Raw genomic sequence first — 13,064 nt, 5'->3', positions numbered from 1 at the left:
CCTCATTTTGTGAATCTTCGTATGAGCATTAAATGCAACACTTTGTTTTTTTTAAAAGGTATGGTTCACATTTTAGGGCTATTTTCGCATAAACTAGAGTTTCTGTGGTGTGCAACATTTTCTTCAACAAATTTTTTTGACTATTTTTGGCAACTATTTTTCGGCAAAATTCTCATATGCTATTACTTGCTCTCCATTGTGTGATGATACTTCATTGATAACTTTTGAGCATCCGAGACATCATCTACGATGAGATATTTTGGTAAATACATCTTTAACGACTAAATAAAATTGGTTATTTTGTCAAAATTGCATGGCTCTCAAGATATCTTTGCATGTTCAATTGTCAATTCTAATTTTTTTATTGTTTAATTTCATTTTTATGTGAGCCCATGTTTCTCACTTTGTTTTTTTTAATTTGGTATGCCTTCATTTTTATGTAGTTATTTATCTAATGTGGTCATGAGCTTTATATTACAGTAAATCTATATTTAGTGCATTGTTTGCCATTGACAATTAAATTTGTCGAATATAGTTCCTTATGAAAAGTGATTGATGAATTCTGAACATCTTCATGCTTATGAGCATGTACTTTTTCATATAACCCATTATGGGAAATTTTACACTAGATGTTGTCCCATGTCATTTTTGTGCTTCCAATTTCATCGACGTGCCCATATATTATTTTTGTGAAATTTGAATAACTACTCTTGCTTTGTTGTGAATTATTCTTGTTTGTTAATTTTGCATGCTTTCAATATTTTAATATAAATAGTTTATGCTTACTTTTATTCATTTATTTCAACAGTAGTAATTCTCTCTTAATAGTGAACGTTCTAAGGTTTTTCATAACATGTAATAGGATCACCAACTTACTAGTTATAAGGAGGGGAATTCATGCATGTAGTTAGTGGTAAAGAAGTTGAAGAAGTCATTGTCTAAGCATGAGGTTGTCGCTAACCTCAAAGCCCGGTTAAAGAAAGTATGAGACATGGATACTTGCAGTGGCAATGGTGAGATAAAGAGCGAGACTGTGGACACTGTGAGGGTGAAAAAGGTGAAGGAGGTACTTCAACAAGGAGAGGATGTCAAAGCTGAAGTGGAAGATATTGATGTTCCTCAGTCAAATGAGGAAAGTGAGGGTCCTTTAGTATATAAGGATCTTTAACAAAAGAAAGAGACTGAGTTGGAGATTGCCCAAGAAGATCAACAGGGGGCTAATATGGAGAGATCGAAAAGGGATCAACAAGAGTTTGTGGAGGTGAAAAATCAGTTCTTGGAGGAGCAAGTGTATGCTCTAAAGAAGAGGTCGTAATGACAATAAAGGTCTAGTGCTTGTAGACATATACTTTTATCATTTGTTATTATATGCAATATATTTATAAGATATTTGCAATCAATTTTAATGTTACATTCAATTATTCATTAAATTTCCATATATGTGTGTATTGATTCTTGCAATTCAATCTTTAAAATGTTGTATATGTGCGTGTGAAGCATATACGTGAAATCACTAATTTAAATATTTTAATTTATCATATATGTGTGAAACATATTTTTAAGATAATTAGTTTGAATATGGAAATGCATTCATTAAATTCATTGATTAATTTGAGTGCGAATTTGAGTTTGAGTTTAAATTTCAAATGAATCTTACATTGTGAATTTTAAACTTTGAATAAACTTTGAATTGTGAATTTAGATTTGAATTATAATTATAGCCTTGGATTAGAATTTAAATGATGAATATGGACTCAAATTCATTTCTAAATTTATGTTTGATTTTGGGTTATGAACTTAGATTTTCATATGAAACTTGACTTTAAATTTTTATTTTATACAGGTTTGAATTTGAACTCAAATTTGAATTTCAATTACAAGTTTGATGTAAATTTGAATTTCAATTGTGTGCTTGATTTTGAATTTGAAATATGAATTTATATCAAAATTTAAATTTTAAGTTATATGTTTCCCTATGAATTTAAATGTATTTATAATTTGAATTAAGTGTTTGGATTTGAAATTGAATTCTAAATTTAGTTCTTTAATTTGAATTATGAATTTAAGTTTGAATTTTATCTTTAAGGTTTTATGTGAGTTTGAATTTGAATTATGACTTTGGTCATTTTTCATTTATAACTCAAAGAAACTGCACCTGTCACGAAGACCTGGTTGTGCGGGCTCAACCTTCCATACCTACAGTCGTTGTGTCGATAGAGTCAAACTCTGAGGTTAGGACCCTTGCCCCTAGGTCCTATGCTACATTTTGGCTTGCGCAAAGGGGAAACACCCATTAGAATTGAACCTTGATTGGCCATCAAGCAGCCAAGGCCCCTGCCCACTACGTCAAACCCTCCTTGGGGCGAGTTATGACTTTGGACTTAAATTTAATATTTAAATACAATTAGAGGTATTGAATTTCAAAATTAAAATTTGAATTTCAAATCTTAAATTTTAGATTTTAACTTATGTGTTTCAATTTAAAATTGAGTTTGGATTATGATATTTTATTTGAATTGGATTTAAATTTAAAATTTGTATTTTAATTTTGAAACCAAGTTTGAATTTTAAATTAATGTTTTTGTGTAGATTATAATTTGATTTGTAAGGTTACATTTGAATTATAAGTTTGAATTTAAATTTTAGTTTTGAATTTTAAATTTGCATTTACATTTAAATTGTGACTTTAAATTTGAATTTAATTTAGCTTTTATTTTAAGAATATGTGTTTAAACTTGATTTTGAATTGGGATTATGAGTTAGGATTTAAATTTTAATTATGAGTTTAGATTTGAATTTGAATACTAAATTTTGAAATATGGATTTAAATTTATATTGAAAGGGTTTATGTTTGTTTTTTTAATTTTAATTTTCAGATTTCAAATTGAATTTTTAATTATTGGTGTAGATTATAATTTAAATTTTGAGTTTGAATTGAATTATGAGTTTGGATTTGAAATTGAAAGTGTATTTTAAAATTTGAATTATAGATTATGAACTTTGTATTTTGAAGAGTCTCTACTTAAATTCAAATTTTAAATTTTAAGCCTTGAATTTGGACTTTTAACTAATTTAAGTGTGAATTTGAATTTCTAATGAAGTTTATATTGTGAAGTATAAATTTCAAACAAAATTTGAATTGTGGGTTTAGATTTGAATTATAATTGTGTGTTTGGATCATAATTAAAATGATGATTATGAATTCAAATTTATTTTTTAATTTATATTTGATTTTGGGTTATAAATTTAGGTTTTCATACGAGACTTGAATTTAAATTTGTATTTTATGTGGGTTTGAATTTAAACTCAATTTTGAATTTGAATTTGAATTTGAATTACAAGTTTGATGTAAATTTGAAGTTCAATTGTGTGCTTGGTTTTGAATTTAAAATATCGATATATATTAAAATTTGATTTTTAAATAATATGTTTTTCTATAAATTTGGATGTATTTATAATTTGAATTAAGAGTTTGGATTTGAAATTGAATTTTACTTTTAAATTTTTAATTTGAATGATGAATTTAAGTTTGAATTTGTATTTTAAGGTTTGTATTATTAGAATTGATTTGGTTTTTCTATGAATTTAAGTTTGAATTAATTTTTAATTTGATTGGAAAGCATGTTTGTAATATTGAAATTCAATGATTAATTTGTCATATATGTGTGTGAATTGAATTTGAGTGCTATATTTAATAATTAAATTATGATGTTTGACTTATTTCATGCAGATTTTAATGTGATTAAGAGATCCGTATCCTCAAAAGTTTGGAGGATCCAACAAGCTTTATGTATTGATTCTATTGATTTCAAGGGCGAGTAAACAGGCAAATACAAGCGTTCAACCAATAAATTTTTTTTTTTTACTTATACAAGTTTAATTGCAATTATCAAGCAAAAGAAATTTGTACTGTCTGCATTCTCTATGACATAATATGGAAGATGAACTGCTGAATACGAACTTTGTACAGGTCCCAGCTTCCCAATAATTTGCTTGAATGTGTATTCCTCTGGCAGCATGTCAAATAAGTCCGCTCCTTTGTAGATGACAACCTGGATTCTTGAAGGGTTTAAGTAGTGTGAGAATCTAGCTCGATCGACATGAGTGTATGCTTTCATTTTAAATATAAACTCACTCATATGACGGAAACAAAAGCTATGCCATCCTGAATAACAGTGGCAATACATTTGCATAACAAGCTTTTAAAACAATTAAGCTTCTTGGCAATAACGAATACCCATTAGAATAACATTGAAAGGATAAAGAAATCAAAAGCCCAAAATAAAGCAAAACCAATATGCCAGCACAGTAGAGAAATCCTACATGGCAAGCTAGGGATACATCAACTGTTACAAGTTGAATATATGATATTATGTATTTACAAAAAACTTGAATCTGTTAAATTGTTGAAAATGAAAATTGTGACATCTGAAACTGACAAAGGATCAACTTAATTTCCTAACCACGATGAGTCAAGATGGAACAACAACCACATATGAGTCAATGTTAAAACATTTTGAAGCAAAAGTTCAGCAATATAGCCCAGCAACAAAATCCAAACTTTAAAAGCAAAATTTCATGTGATGGAAATTATTGCTACTGTTCACTCTGTCCAGCGTCAATGCAATGGTTGCTGGACGGAAACCCTTTGGGGAGGTGGCCTTCGTCCCAGTGGCTCTACATTCGGTTGGTTGTTGCTGATGGGGAAGGTTAAAACTGACAGCTATCTGAAGAATTGTGGGTACCAGCTCGCTAGCAAGTGCAGGATGTGTAAACTAGAAGATGAATCCCAGACCACCTCTTCAGTGATTGCGCTTTCATGAGATTCGTGAACTTCAAGTCATGGGGGGACCTGGGACTAGTTGGGTGTGATCATATCCCATTGAAAGATTAGTTATTGGCTCGGGACATCAGATGTAAGGTCAACAATTGGGTTTTTGCCAAACGATGCTGGTTAGTGATAGCATGGAGGACCATTTGGCTAGAACCGAACAGGACTTTCAAAGGACTATTTAGCCTAAAGAAAGCCATCAAACCCTAATCCACACCACGACGCATCCACCTTTGAAACCCTAACCCTAGAAAGCGAAACACAATGCATCCACCTTTAAAACCTAGCCCTAGAAAGCGAAACACGACGCATCCACCTCTGAAACCCTAAAAAAACACAATCCCAAATATATGAAAAATCCTCAAATAACTCTATTCTCGCCCAATTTTTTTGAGAAAAACATCAACCAAAATGGTGAATCGCACCAGCAGTCTATATATATATATATATATATATATATATATATATAGAGAGAGAGAGAGAGAGAGAGAGAGAGAGAGTACTTGAGCGTCATGCACCAATAGTCGACTGTCAATCGCAGTCGAGACAGTGTACTTGAGCGTCTTGCAAGAAAAACCGATGGTGAATCGCAGTCAAGAGTCACGGAGACTACCTAACACATTTTGCCTTTTATATAGATGGCAAAACGTAATTTTGTGGCCTTCACAGAATCACAAGGCTGTTTGCACATGGCTCTCTCCTTCCCGCTCATTCCCATGAGAAAGAGCTTTTTTCTCCCAATTTTGATGGTTTGATCATGGATCTCCAGATGGAAAAGAGCCCTAAAATAACCATCCAAACACCTTCACATCTAAAATATACTGGGACCAACGCCTGGAAGGCCTTCCAGGCCTTAAGAAGGGGGGCCAAACGCCCCTTAAACCTAGGATGTAATCCATATTGGAAATATTTTCTCATTTCATCAAGCTAAGAGGGCACTCTATGTCAAAGTTGAATCAAACTGAGATTCCTCAAAAAGAAGAAAAAAACAAACAAAAGAGAATCGAACTGAGAGAGGATCACGTCCAACTGTTCAAGGAACTTTGAAGGAGAACTCTCCATGGCACGTTGCCAAGATGAATGATACTCATAACTTATGTAGGGCTGGTAAATGAGCTAAACAGACCAAACATAAGGTCTTCAAACTTTGCTCATTTCTTGCAGCAAGTTGAACAGAGTTCGAGGTAGATCGTTTACCCAAAAGAAACACTAGTTCAAAGCTGCAAGTAATAGGATTTGAACTCTTGATCTATCGTGTCAAGCTTACATTGTTAAAACGCTAAAAGCAATAAGATTTGAACTCTAAAACTAATTTAATTTGCGCATTCATGGTACTTAAGAATGCCACAGAAGAAAGTAAGATCCAACAAAAGCCATACAAATATACTTAGCCAACACTAGACCTAAGGAGTCCAAAACAAAGAAAGAAGGTAATTAGCTTTTGGAAGATTAAACAAAAGATAAAATTTACAATTTTACTTAGGGGTATCAACTTCATTAGTTTGGTTTGTTTATAAAAAGGTTTTTGAATACAGTTAATAATAAGAATAAGAATAATAATAACAAGAAGAAGAAGAAGAAGAAGAAGAAGAAGAAGAAGAAGAAGAAGAAGATCATAATTGAAATAAGGAAGAACCACACTTTTCCATAAATTTATGATAGCAATAGGTTTGTAAAATCTCTTTTTCTTCAATAAGTGTTACATTCCTAAAAAAGGAAGTAACTACCATTGTTTTACAGGAAAAAAAACTAAATGACACTAAAACCAAAGGTTTCAATGTTACTTTCAGATTTTTTTATGAAATAAAATTCATAATTTGAAACAAATTTTTGCGGTTTCAACTCTCTGTCTGTGTATGTATCCATGTACCTATTTATAGATGTACTCATTTATATACAATTACAAGTGGAGATATAAAAATAGAATTCTTGTTTGGTGATTTTGGATTCACCCACTAATGGGAATGAAGGAAGTTGGCAAGATGAATTATCTCTTCCCTTCAGGAGGGGCAGGAAAGTTCTTCCACACCAAGACCAGGCAAGTGAGATATGGAATCTCCTGTGTCACCATTTCATCATAGCAAATGTGCATGTAATGTTTACTGCTCTCCATAAGTGCCAGTAGATTTTATAATTCTTTAACAGATCTGTTCAAATATCCTTGATAATGCCAACTAATACAAGGCAGCATCCAGATATTTCAAGAATTGTTTGGGCAAAAAGGGCCTCAATAATTTATTCAAATTATTAAAAGATATATGCATGTCTTTGTGCGTGTGTGTGTGATATTGTTTTGATTGATGAGTCTAGAGCTGGGGTTAATGCTAAGTTAGAATTATGGAAACAGACATTGGAAGCAAGAGGTTTTAAGTTGAGTAAGAGTAAGACAAAATATATGGAATGTCAGTTTAGTAAGCAACGAAGTAATGATGGGAGTGTAATGAAGCTTGGTGAGTAAGAAATACCGGTGGATGATTGTTTCAAATATTTGGGATCTATCATTCAAAAGTATGGAGAAATTGATGGAGATGTAAATCATAGGATAAAGGTTGGGTGGATAATATGGAAAAGTGCAACTAGAGTGTTGTGTGATTGTAGCATGCCATTGCGGTTGAAGAGAAAGTTTTATAGGATGACTATTAGGCCCACTTTACTATATGGTACGGAATGTTGGGCTGCCAAGAGACATCATATTCAAAAAATGAGTGTAGCTGAGATGCGTATACTTAGATGGATGTGTGAAAATACAATAAAAGATAAGATTCAGAACGGCGAGATACGTAAGAATGTAGGCGTTGCACTCATTGAAAATAAGATGAGAGAGAATCGTTTATGATGATTTGGATATATTCGACGAAGGCCTAATGATGCTCCAGTTAGAAGGATGGAGAAATGAGAAAATATATTAGTTAAAAGAGGTCGGGGTAGGCCTAGGAAGACATGGATGGAGATGATAGGAAAGGATATGAATGCTTTGAACCTCACCGAGGACATGGCATTGGATAGAAATGATTGGAGGAGAAGGATTCATGTGGAAGACCCAGAATGATTTTCTTTTTTGGTTCATATCGCCGACCCTAATTGTTTTGGGATGAAGGCGTAGTTGTTGTTGTTGTATATGCATGTCTTTGTGCGTGTGTGTTTGCATGCACATGCTTACTTGTGTTGGACTTGACATTCTTATACAACAAATTGTGAACACCACAAGTAGGGAAAGAAATTTATCATAAGATGACAATTCAAATTCAACTGCTAGAAAAGGCAAAAGATGCAGGTGAAAAAACATAACTTGTTTTTGGGAACTGTCACATAGGTGTGGGTGCGGATGTAGCGATGCAGCACTTTAAAAAAACTAGGGCGTGGGGAGGTATATACATATAATTTTTAACAGTTTTAAGTTAACACTACCTGTATGTATGTGCATTTATGTATTTATATATAATATAGAAAAAGCTGGACTTTTGGTTTGGCTTAAGTGAATCTACTTTTGGACAAAAATGGACTTCAGTGTGGCTGACTTCACCTTACACAAAGAAAGCCATGTCGAAGTGTCGCACCCGCAGAAGTGCTGTGCGGGTGCAGTGCCCTGTTAGAAGAGTCCCTGTTACATAGTTTGGGAGTAATGCTAGTGTCGTACTTCAATTAGAAAGTCATAATCAATTCAGTCAGTTAAATGCTGAAGTTTAGTTTAAAGTGTCAAGGTTAGATTTGTTAAGATGTCATTGTCTATTATTTTATGGTTTCGGGTTTGGATCAGATATGGATCCAAGATCCGAACACAATGTGTGATTAAGTTATATTATTGAGGGTTGTTTAGTCATTGGTATTACTATTATAGAACATAAAAGCGCAATACACGTGAAGGGTGGCTGCGCTGCTAGTCAATTTCTGGATTCCTCTCTCGTTAAAACACAACAACAAGCCGCTGCTGATTGACGAGCCACTGCAAGCCTGATCGACGTACCACTGCCGGTCTGGTAATACTTGACACTCTTTCATGGTATCAGAGCAGGGTTCATGACTGGGAGCGATCAGACGTACTCGATTGGGTTGTTCATTCTTCTTTAATCTGTAATGTGATTCTACTTGGTTGGGGGGTTGTTTTTTTTGTGTGTGTCGTGAATCTGATCCTTCCCTGTGTCGTGAATCTGATCTTTCTCTCTTTTATATTTTTCTTGTGCCATTGTTGTGAATCTGATTTTTTTGTGTCGTAATCAATCTCTCTATGTCGTGAATCTGATTCTCTCATGTCGTCTGGTACTGTGAAACTGTTTACATCGTGAATCTAGTTTGGCTGGACTGAAACTGTTTTGTGATCAGTTCTATGTTGTGAATATGAATCCTCAATATCTTCTGGCGTCGTAAAAATGTTTTGCGTTGTGATATGATCTGTCTGGACTGGAACTAAAATTCTGCCAAAAAAATTTGCAAGTCAACCCCTGTTGTCAATGCTTCTTGTGGTATGATTTTTTTTTTGGGTCAGTCTCTATTTTTGGATTTTTTTGCTGAACGCAATTCCTGCTCATTATATATCTTTGTTAACTTCATCTCCTTCTAATGGATATCAACACTTCACAGTCCATGATGTCTTCTAGTTTCTTGACTCAACTTGTTTCAGAAAAATTGAACAACAATAATCTTTTGACTTGAAAAAGGCAAACTATTCTTTTTATCATGAGTCATGATTTGTTTGATCATCTTGATGGTTTGGTTAAAATGCCATCTGAGTTTATTATGCAGGAGTAGAGAGATGACAAAGGGGCGGTTAATGTAGTTTACATCAAGAATCCTCAGTATGTGTCATAGATAAAAAGGCAGTCCATCGATTACCATCACAAAGAAATTCGACATGCAGAGAAAAATGAGGAAAACAAGTATTTTCATTTCAATGGAAGTGGGCAAGGCTTTTCCTTTTTTTCTTTGTTTTTTCCTTTTTGACTAGCTCTCTCCAATTTCCAAAAGGGATCTTAATAGAAAATACATGCGTAGAGCATTTTCTTCTCAGAGATCCATAAAATAACAAAACGTCATCAATCAAAGAAATTAACACGCAGTAAATTTATCTGAGCAACAAAACTGCAGAGCCATTACATGGATGGAAAGCTCGACCATCACTTATCAGCTTCTGCTCATTTACCATAAACGAAGACGACTATACGGATGAAAAGCTTTCCATAGAGCAACTTCAAGCTCAGATGAATCACTGATTCCCTACTGAAATCTACATTTACACTCCTCTTCCCTCTCTCAATCGAAAAGAACCTCAACTTACAATTTTTTTTGAAGCTAAATAAATGAATGAACAAACATTAAGTAAACTATATACGATGTGCAGCAAAATAACAGTTTGGAGAACATACAAAAAGTCGTTATACGGACAACCCAACAAGCAAATCTTTCGAAGTCCTAATCCTACTGAGGAAAAAAATAGAAAACTCCAAAATCATTCTTGTTGCCCCCACCCAGAACAACAAACATTCATTAGAAGACTAGCACCAAGGGAAAATAAACAAGGCAAAAAATATAACACTAATCCCGAAAATAAACCTAGAACTTTCACAATCGTTTCTGCAGCAACTATACAGAACGAATAAAATACAAAAATCTAACAAAAAAAGAATAAGGCATCTCACATTATAGCAATTAATCACTTAAAAAAACAAACTAAAAGAAAAAAGAACACGAAAGAAGGATGTCAACCAAACACCATTTAAAAAACAAAATTTTCCACACAATCATGAAAAAACAAAAAAATCCCCGGAATTTGAACAGCAGGCCAAAGGAAACACATTAAAAGACGAAGGCCCACCTTCTTGATGGAGTGATCGAGCCATTCATACCACCGAGCCTTACATTGCTTCGCCGACTTGCGGACGAGGAGTGACGAGATCCGAGCCCACTGGTTCTTGCCGTATTTCATCACGGCCGCCTTGAGGATCTCATCCTCCGTGTTCTTCCACACGCCTCCCTTTATCATGATCCTCATCTTGCCTCTTTAAAAAGGTATCTCTCTCAAATACATTAGTATAATTAAAGATATGTACGAAGGAGTAGTAACCAATGTCCGCACTTGTGGAGGGGTGACAAACAATTTTCCTATAACGGTTGGGTTGTATCAAGGACCTGCATTAAGTCCTTTCCTTTTTGCTATAGTGATATATGAACTTACGAGATCAATTCAAGAAAATGTGTCGTGGTGTATGTTGTTTTTTGATGATATTGTTTTGATTGATGAGTCTATAGTTGGGGTTAATGCTAAGTTAGAATTATGGAGACAAACTTTAGAAGAAAGAGGTTTTACGTTGAGTAAGAGTAAGACAGAATATATGGAATGTCAGTTTAGTAAGCAACGAAGTAGTGAAGCTTGGTGAGCAACAAATAGCGGTGGATGACTATTTCAAATATTTGGGATCTATCATTCAAAAGAATGGAGAAATTGATGGAGATGTAAATCATAGGATTAAAGTTGGGTGGATGAAATGGACAAGTGCAACCGGAGTGTTGTGCGATCGTAAAATGCCATTACGGTTGAAGGAAAAGTTTTATAGGACGAAAATTAGACCCGCTTTACTATATGGTACAAAATGTTGGGTTGTCAAGAGACATCATTTTCAAAAAATGAGTGTAACTGAGATGCGTATGCTTCGATGGATGTGTGAAAATACACTAAAAGATAAGATTCAGAACGAGGAAATATGTAAGAAGGTAGGCATTGCATCGATTGAAAACAAGATGAGTGAGAATCATTTACGATGGTTTGGGCATATTCGGCGAAGGCCTAATGATTCTCAGGTTAGAAGGATGGAGAAATGGGAAAATCTATTAGCTAAAAGAGGTTGGGGTAGGCCTAAGAAGACTTGGATGGAGATGATAAGAAAGGATATGAATGCTTTGAACCTCACCGAGGACATGACATTGAATAAAAATAATTGGAGGGGAAGGATTCATGTATAGGACCCAAAATGATTTTCTTTTTGGTTCGACCCCAATTGTTTGGGATGAAGGCGTTGTTGTTGTTGTTGTTGTTGTTGTACTCAACAAGTTTCTAGGTTTTCTCCTCCTCCCCTCCCCGCTAAGGCTTTCCTTCTCCCCTTCCGATTTACAGGATTCCTTTTCCTCCTCCTCCTTCCTTCTCTTCACGACAACAATTTCACTTCTCCCCACCAATTTCTGTGTATTTTACCGTTTCTTCTTCTTCCTTCTCCTCTGTGTTTCTATGATTTCTACCACTTCTTCTTGTACCAATACTCTGCAATAGGTTCTTCTCCTCTTCCTCCTCTGTCGATTTTCTAGGGGTTTTATTCTTCCCCCACACAATCACTAGGGTTTCTCCTCCCTCTCCCTCCTTCCTTCCTCGTTGTTCCAGTGTTTTTTCAGAACACCAATGACTAAAATGCCCCATCCTTTTTACTAAATGACGAGACGTCGAGTGAACCAGAGGGTTTGGATATTCTTTTAGACCCGGACCCGGTTGTGTGCTTGTCGAGTCAAAACTGGGTTTAGTTCCTTTATGGATAAATGTTCTCAAAAAGAAAAAGGTTTTGTTTTTAAATTTTATCAAAAAAAGAGTGTTTTGTTTAATGCCCCATTAACACGGTTAGACATGGGCTGGATGGTGAGCGTCAAAGGATCATGTATGTATGACCCAACGTACCAGATCCTACAGGGTCAGGGTTTGGTTGCAAATAAGGTGATCCCATGAGTCGGGTGTGGTTTATGAAATTTTATACCAAACCTGGGTTCAACTTGAGTTTCGATTAAAATCCTTAATTTTTAGATGTAAAAACTTAAAAAAATTATTATTTTATTGGGTATGGACCCACGGAGACTGGTTTATGTTATTCTTAATGGATCCAGGTATGTTTTTTCCTATGAAAAATTCAGTCAGACTCAAATGTGGATCCAATATCACTTAGTTGGATCCAGGTTTGGACCCACCCATTTTAGCAGGGATCCAACCCGTTGACACCCCTAGGCTGGATCATGCTTAATCCAAATCTGATCAAAAGTGTGTGCAATAGATCTGAATCAAAGTCCAAGTTCGAATTAGATCCAATGAAGCAAGGTTGATATGTGTATGGTAATGCTGGATCCAACGATAGGTGACTAAAAAAATCAGGTTTTTTAATGTTTGCAGAAAATACAAATAGGTCAGACTTGATCCAAATTTGAATCTAAATCCAACATTCTATTATTCGTGCCTGATTTGTCTCCAAAAATAATCCCGCTAAGC

The sequence above is a fragment of the Nuphar pumila genome, chromosome 15 (genome assembly GCF_984573655.1).
Source record: "Nuphar pumila chromosome 15, dmNupPumi1.hap1.1, whole genome shotgun sequence".
Lineage (NCBI taxonomy): Eukaryota > Viridiplantae > Streptophyta > Magnoliopsida > Nymphaeales > Nymphaeaceae > Nuphar > Nuphar pumila.
This window is presented reverse-complemented; position numbering follows the sequence as displayed.